Source organism: Euleptes europaea, chromosome 8 (assembly GCF_029931775.1).
Source record: "Euleptes europaea isolate rEulEur1 chromosome 8, rEulEur1.hap1, whole genome shotgun sequence".
NCBI lineage: Eukaryota > Metazoa > Chordata > Lepidosauria > Squamata > Sphaerodactylidae > Euleptes > Euleptes europaea.
In genome coordinates this window covers 83749211-83758009 of record NC_079319.1, presented here as the reverse complement: position 1 = coordinate 83758009, position 8799 = coordinate 83749211, and positions in this window count along the sequence as shown.

The window sequence follows — 8799 nt, the reverse complement described above, 5'->3', positions numbered from 1 at the left end:
CCTTGACAACTTAACCAAACCATATTATGGCTTTTGTTCAGAAAGACCAATGGGGAAAGGCCTCTTAATGAGCATAAGAGACAAAGGTTACCGAAGGCCTAACACTAAAAGAGTATTATTAAAAGGAGCCAGACATACTGCTCAGCAAATGAGCTCAGAAGATTCAACTTCCAGCAAAGGACAGCAACAAGTCATTCTAACACTAAAGCAGCCAGTCCCTATCGTGATAGAACAGTGATGGCGAACCTTTTAGAGACTAAGTGCCCAAACTGCAACCCGAAACCCACTTATTTGTCGCAAAGTGCCAACATGGCAATTTAACCTGAATACAGATGTTTTATTTAGAAAAAACAACACATACATTAACATCTTTTGCCTTAAAAGAAAAACACAATAACAGAGCTTTCAATGATACAAACAACTTTTTATTGAAAGGTAAAAGTTTGTATTTGGCATGCTTTTGAACAATTAATGTTTGTTCAAAGCCCCTAAGCTGGGCGGCGGGGAGTCCAGGGAAGGCAGACACGACGGCTGCTCAACTTACCCGCGCGTGCCCACAGAGAGGGCTCGGCGTGCCAAGTCCGCCAACACAGTTAGAACAGGGGTCTCAAAACTGCGGCTCCAGAGCCGCATGCAGCTCTTTGGCCCATTGAGTGCGGCTCTCCGAACTTGGTTCGGAGCCCCTGCTCTTGCGCCCGCTCGCGCCGGCAGCCAGGCTGCGGAGCCGGCGCACCTGAGAGAGAGAGCGGGCGCGCTGTCTCCCCCCCCCCCCGCCGTGGAGAATGGCCGGGTCCTCCTTTCCCTTGCCCTCAATGGTTGGGAGGCTAAAGCCTCCCCTCCCTTCTAGCCATGCAACTGCTGGGCGGGCGGCTCGGCAGTTCCTGGCCCCCCCCGCCGCCTATCAGCTGTTGGGCGGGGCAGGCTTCCTTTGGTAGACCTGTCTCCGGCTGAGTCCCATTGGGAGGCCATGTCTACTCACTGGCTTTCTTGGCAGTAGACCTGGACTCCGAGGAGGGGAAAAAGTCCCCCTTCAGAGACCAGGTCTACCAATTGGCTTCTATGGGCCTCCGGAGGCCAGGTCTACTGCCAAGAAAGCCAATGGGTAGACCTGGCCTCCCAATGGGACTCAGCCAAAGGCCAGGTCCACCAATAGGCTTTTATGGCGGTAGACCAGGGCTCCAGACGAGGACTCCGGACAGGGAGGGGGAAATGGCAGGGACTTACAATTTAATTTTTATCAATAAATAAGATCACTATTAAGTATGATATCAAGTTTTATTCAGTGTACCTATAGTTTAATTAAGACTTAAAACTTTAATTAAAGTTTATTAAGTTAATAAACAGTGTACCTACCTATATAGTTTAAGTTTAAGAAATTTGGCTCTCAAAAGAAATCTCAATCATTGTACTGTTGATATTTGGCTCTTTTGACTAATGAGTTTGCTGACCCCTGAGTTAGAACATAACCACCCAAAGAAAAAAGGGGGGGTGTTTTTACAGAATCAGAGGGCTCCACAGACACGCAGAAAACTATGACTGTACATTAAGCAAAAGGAATAGAACTTCCCTCTCTCCAAAAGCTTCATAAGGATTGAATATGTCAAGGAGGCCCAGAATTTTGAAAGCAGCGGAAAGGGAAAGCCACTGATAGCATCCTGGAGTAAATTTTTTGGGGGTGGGATTTCCAAATTGCTTTCCCCTTCCACAGTTCCTCAAAGGCCCTCTGGCTTTTGAGGAGGAGCTCATGGTTAAGAATTGTTTTTCCTCGGGAGCTTTACCCTTTATGGCCTTAAGTGACTGTTTGCTTTACTCAACTTTCAGTCTCTTGAAAATTTTGTATATGATATCCAAAATAAAAGCTAACACAAAAAGTCTGGGGTTAGGATATATTTATTGCTGACCAGTATCATAAAGGATTCCATGGAACTCACAAAATCATTGTCTGTAATTTCTTATATAGTGTAATGATTATGGATGTCATTCATTTTTTTATATAAGTTTGGCATTTAAACATTTATGTGGTATCATTGCGGTTTATATTTTTAGGACACACTTTCCACCCATTTACATGAGTTTTTTAGTATACATTTGTACAAATCGGGAAATTGAAAGAAAAAACCTGTTTTACAACTACTCAAAAGAATTTCTACTGTCAAAAGCACTCACTTTAACAGAACTCACTTTGGAAGATTAAACAATAGAGATGTAAAGAACCTAAAGCAACTTACAAGAGGTCTTGAAGAATTTAAACTAAACGAATCAGAATGGAATCTGCTATATATAAAAAGCATTTTCAAAAATTGCATTCATTACAGGAGCTATAGTTTAATGTTTTAGTACATTTAATAGACAACTTTGGCACGTTTCTTTAAAATAGGCACAGTTACTGTTGTCAAAAGAGATTGTAACCAAGGCTGTGCACGTGCCCTGATTCCATGTGAATGTAGAAGAAGTGCAAAAAATGTGATATTGGTCCACATAACTCAGCTTTGTAAGTATTTTCGTATTTTTCGTATTTTTAGGAAACAAGTTTCTAAATCCTTACAGCTGTAAAAATATGTTTGAAGGTGTGGAAAAGTTGTTTGATGATACCCCTGAATGCACAGCAGCAGATTATAAAGATTCCCAGTGGGTGGGTGGGTGCAGGGCTTCATCGCTCTATATAACTCCTTGCTTGACAAACAAACCCAGAATAAATCATGAAAAGTTACAGTTTGCAGAATTAAGCAAAATAAATTATATGATGGTACCCCCACTTGCATATTCTATACAAGTTGCAGAACTCAGCTTTTCTCCACTGAGGGAAGGGCATCTTCGAAATTTGGGTGGCTCTAGCTGCTTGCCTGGGGAGGCAGGAAAAGGTTTCAGCTTCCTGTCCCCCACACGTGGGAAACCCCCTCCTCAGTTTCTTTTCCTGCCTCGCCGGGGAGAACAAGCTGACTAGCAGCTCTGCGCTATTTAGACTTTGATTTTAGCTTACCTCTCTCACCTTCTCTATTTTCCCTTATTTCTAAGCCTCCCTTCTCCTATCCGATCCTTATTCTAACTACCCGATTTCCTTCCCTCACCCACCCCAAATTCCTCGAGAAGAGAAAATGGTGGGCGCATGGCAGGGGAAGGAGGACAACACCCTTTCCGAGGGAGAGCATGATGACAGGCAGCTCACATCCGAGCAGGATGACACCCCAACTATCACCGGCATCCACAGCTGCCTGAGCTATGGCAGCGATCCAGTGAGCCGAGACCGGCTTTGGTGGATCACACGACTCACAAGGAGACCTTATTAGAACCGCGGTCAGTACAGCCCCCTCTAACCCGTCCTGGGAGGAAGAGAGTCGGAGGCAACTATTACAAAAAGAGATCTATGAAGTTGTGGGGTGGGCTCTTAGGGTCCACCTGCAATGCTTACAGACCTTGGCTCCCTTATCTCGCTCTAGTTCCCAGGGCTCCCTTCTTATTCAGCATCCCCAACAGGAAAACCCCGGGCCCTCTCAACCTAGAGGAGACAGGGCTCTGAGGCAGGAAGGTTCCCAATGACCTTGGCTCACGAAAGCTGCCAGAAAGGCAGGGGGGCAGGCTCCCATACAGGGCATGCAATCAGATTATCCTGACTCCATGGAAGGATCTGATCTGGAGGACAGGGAGGAGGGAGAGTTCTCTTCAGACAAAGATGTGCCTCCTAAAGACAATAAAAAACTAGGCTCTTTGTCAGTGATGACTATCAGCCCCTGCTTACAAAGGCTTTAATGGCTCTTGACCTTAACACTAAGCAGAGCTAGCTGGAGGACCCCACAGACCAGTGTGGGCCTACAGGGCATAAGGATTATTTCCCTGCTGTCTCAGATCAAACCTTAACAGTTCCCTTTCCAGCTTACTTCAGGAAGTTGCTTACCTCTGAATGAGAAAAGCCCACCTCTAACCGTCAGTTCCATGCCAACGTTCAAAAATATTATGCCTTAGACCCCAAAACAATGTAACTCCTCAAGGTTCCACTAGTAGATGGTCTGATAGCTGCACTACAATCTGCAGAGCTGGGTTCAGACGATGGCATGGGCTCCATTAAAGACCCCTGGGATAGGAAGGCCGACTTTACCTGCAGGAAAAGGCTAAAGAAGCTTGTCCAGCTGGTTCCCAGTGACAACGGGAAGGTAGCTGAAGGGTTTAGCAGAGTGTTAAAGGCCACAAATTTTGTAGCCAATGCCCCACTAGATTTGATGACATTTGCCACCCAAGTTCTGGCTTCATCCACAGCCACCAGAAGGGTGCGCTGGCTTATGGCATGGCAGGTTGGTTATAATTCTAAGTGCACAGTCATGGCTTATCCGTTCCAGGGGAGGCGCCTGGTGGGGGATGCCCTAGATAAAATACTTGTAGAAACCCTGACGCACAGGAAATACCTCCGATTTGCATGTCAAGGGAAACAATACCAATTTCGGGCCCTCCCCTTCAGTCTCGCATCAGCGCCTTGCATGTTCACCAAGGTCTTGGTCATGTTGATTGCACATCTGCACGAGGAGGCCTGCAGCTGTCTCCCTACCTGGACAACATCTGGATCAGCGCTCCATCCAGGGACTTGTCCGAAGCGCACACGCAGAGGGTACTTCAAGCTCTGTCTTCATACGGCTATCTCGTCAACCGGAACAAGAGCTGCCTGACACCCCAACAGAGCATCTTCCACCTGGGGATAGTCATCAACACTTCTAACAACACTGTTTCACTTCTGGAGGAAAAGGCACAGAAAATCTCCAACCTGGCCAGAGAAATTTTGCAGTCCAAGTCAGTGCAACTGATGGTTCTAGCTCGTCTTCTTGGGCTGATGATTGCATGCATTGGTTGTGTTCCGTGGGCATGCTTCCACGCCAGACCCCTTCAGTGGCTTCTTCATCTGCTTCAATGTTACATCCTAGCCACGGAGGTGAGATTGGTTCCCATCACCGCACAAGTGAGATCTAGTCGCAGATGGCGGATCACACACTCCAACCTAGTCAAAAGCCTAGAATATTTTCACAAAGAACCCGTCCAATTATTTACGGATGCCAGCATGGAGAGCTGGGGAGCCACCCTGGGAACCCACATGTCTCAGGGCACTTGGCTACCTCAGGAGAAGAATCTCCACATAAACGTGCTGGAAATCAGGGCGATCCAGAGGGCTCTGCACACATTTCATCCCATTCTGAAGGGTCATCATGTTCTAGTGCGCATGGACAACATCTCCGCCAATGCGCATTCAAACAAACAAGGAGGCTCCAGATCGTCCAGACTTCACCAGGAGGTGGAGCTCATACTGGCCTGGGCAGAGAGGCATCTGAAGGCAATCAAGGTGGCTCATGTCCGAGGGATATGCAACAGCCAAGCTGACTGGTTGAGCCAACAACACCTGGATGAGGGGGAATGGGCTCTGGACAAGACAGGTCACTGAGAAGTTGAGCAACCTGATAGTGGACCTATTTTGCATCCAGCATCAACAGCCAACTTCAGAGATTTTTCTCCAGGTTCTACAACCGGAAGGCGGAGCAAACAGATGCCCTCCTAAGTCCATGGCTGCAAGGCATACTTTACGCCTTCCCTCCATTGCCCCTGATCCCACGTGTCATTCGAAAGATTCGGCAAGAGAAGATTATAGTGATCATAATAGCCCTGGACTGGCCTTGAAGACCATGGTATCTGGCCCTGAAGGAATTATCGATCAGTGTTCCATGGCTGCTACCTGTTCTGTGACACCTGTGGTCTCAGGGGCCCCTACATCACCCAGATCCAGGTTGGTGCAGGCTGACCGCCTGGCTCTTGAAAGGGAGCGGCTCTTAAAATGTGGTTTCAGCTCGGAAATGATGACTATGAGAGGCGTACAGGCCATCAACTAATTTTTTTTACAGCTGTTCATGGAAAGCCTTTGTGAGGTGGTGCAGGAGGAAATCTATAGATCCTCTCAACCCTGACACCCCAGATTCTCCTTTTCCTCCAGAAGGGACTTAACCAGAAACTCAAGGCTTCCACCTTAAAACGACAGGTGGCTGCAATTGCAACCATGATTACACTATTTAGTCATCCACACATCAGGGCCTTTCTAAAGGGAGCAACTCAGCTCTCGCCAGCCACGGTGCACTGATTTCCGACATGGAGATTACATAAAGTGTTATCCGCTCTGACTAAGGCTCCATTTGAACCTCTAAAAGAAGCTCCTGTGGCTATGGTCAGGATGAAGTCCCTCTTTCTAGTCGAGGTAACATCTGCCAGCAGAGTATCCGAATTGGGGGCCCTGTCTGTAAACAAAGGCTTGTGCATATTCCATAAGGACAAGGTAGTCCTTAGGCCTGACCCTACCTTTATTCCTAAGGTCAATACCCCTTTTCATCAGAACCAGGAATTACACCTATCATCCTTCTGCCCAAATCCATCCTGTCAAAAGGAAAAGGACTGGAATCGTTGGATATGAGAAGGGCCCTGAAGATTTACATTTCTCGCACTGAGTTGATCAGGAAGACAGAAGCCTTGTTCATTTCCTTGTCTCCATCATCCAAAGGTAACAAGTTATCTCGGTCAGGCATCAGCCAGGTCATCAGGCAATGCATAGCCCAGGCGTATAAGTCCAGTCGCATCCCAGTTCCAGAAGGAATCACTGCGAATTCGGTCAGCAGCACATCCACTTCAGCAGCCTCTGTAGAAGATATTTGTAAAGCGGCCACATGGTCCTCAATACCTACATTTATCAGCCGCTACAGGATAAACTCCTTTTCATCGGCGGACACGGCTTTCGGAAGGAGAGTACTCCAGCAGGTAGCGATGGAATAATTCCCACCCAAAACAAACGGACAGCTCTTGGAGGTCCCAAATTTCTAAGATGCCCTTCCCTCAGTGGAGAACGACCCTTGTTTACTCATCGTGAAGGGTCCTTCTCTCTGAGGTAAGAAGGGCATCTTCCCCGCCTGGAAGAGGAGTATGAAGATGTCGCACCTGAAATTATACAAGGAAGGAAGGAAACAAATAGCATGATAATAAACAGAAAGCAAGCACAGAAGATCAAGGACCACAGGGTCTAGATCCATAACTTATCTTACTAATACTCTCCTTGTTCCTTAGACAACCTTCTGTCCTATAGTTGCAGTAAAGGTTAATTACTGTTATTGCCAGCTGGCATGTTAGAAATCTTTTAACATTACCTTAGTTTTTCGTACTTCCTGTTCCTGTTCTGTTATCATGTTTTTGTTCAGCTCGGTAGGAATAGAAACTGAGGGGATGGTTTCCCGTGTGCGGGGAACAGGAAGCGGAAACCTTTTCCTGGCTCCCCGGGCAAGCAGCAAGAACCACCCAAATTTCGAAGATGCCCATCTTACCTCAGAGAGAAGGACCCTTCACGGTGAGTAAACAAGGGTTGTTCTCAGTACAGAATGTGGAGCACAGACACAGCCTCAGTTACAGGAGAATGCACATGCTCAGTTCTCCTGAGTGCTACTGAGCATGGATTGAGACCCCCTATTAAGACACAGTGATGTTGACAAACTTCACAAATAGTGAGCTCACAGTCCAATTCTCACTGCTTACTGTACACTTTTATTACAAGCCAGGCATCCTTACCCCAAAATCTCTCTTACTCTATAAGAAGGCATACTTTGAGCAGGTCTGATGTGGATGTGGGATGTATATTTAGACCTTCCCAGCAGCTAAAATGTACTTGATGCTGCATTTTGCAGGCCTGGGTCCCATTGCAGTCCTGCAGTGTATATGAGAACCTGACACAGGCGATACCCTCCCGCTTGCCTGACCCGTGCGAGCACACCGGCATGGTGAAAACATGTATCTGTCAAAGCATCGCAATTTGGAACCAAGTCCTTTCCCTCAATTGTTTATAAGAGGAGCTTCGAATTGGCGGCCCTTATAATAAAAGTTTAGCAGGTTGGGGTTTGCAGAACCCCTACTAAGAACTGCAGAAACAGAAGCAACGCTTTGTAACAGTGACCGAGCAGATCAGAGACGCCGGCTGGGTCAGCCGTAAGAGGTGGAGGTTTATGGAATTATGTACAAAGGGAACGCGATATAAACTGTATCCGCAGTGCCTGGCTGTGATCTTGCATCTGAACGCCAGGGGTTGCTGTTCTTTTTAACAGGAGGTGGGCAAATGTAACAGTAGTCTTTGGCCCACTTTGCACATTACAATTTTGTCCACAGGGCATGTTTAAAAAAATAAGGGAGTGTAATACAAGGATCTAGTAAACAGAAATCTGCAAAGACACGCAGGAAACAAGTACTCTAGACAGCAAGTCAGGATTAGGAGTGTCTTTTCCAGTGGCAAACCCAGGTTTACCAGCATGACCTGTGAAACAGCTTTCGATTGGCTGAGTCTAATCAGTGGCTTTAAAGAACCATTTGGGCACGCTTATCAGTGAGGTGAGAAGTCACACCAGGATCCCAGACCCCCAGCTTTTCAATTGAAGACTGCCCTGGAAATTATATGAGCAAAATCTTATCCTTGAGAAGGTACAGAAAAGAGCAACCAAAATGATCAGGGCGCTATAGCAACTGCCCTATGAGGAGCAGTTAAAATGCTTAGGGCTGTTTAGCTTGGAAAGAAGGCTGTTAAGGGGGGACATAGCAGAGGTCTATACAATTGTGCATAATTTAGTTCTATAAAAGAAAGAATTATGAAAGAATTCCCCCCAGGGACCTGCAACTCCCTAGTGAACAATTTAGCCGTTTCAAAGCCTGTGGTGGAACATGACCACTGCAAACCAAGCAAAACACACAAAAATCTGATAGCATGAATTGACACGAATACCCACCTTGTATGGTTTAGTAGGCTACTGG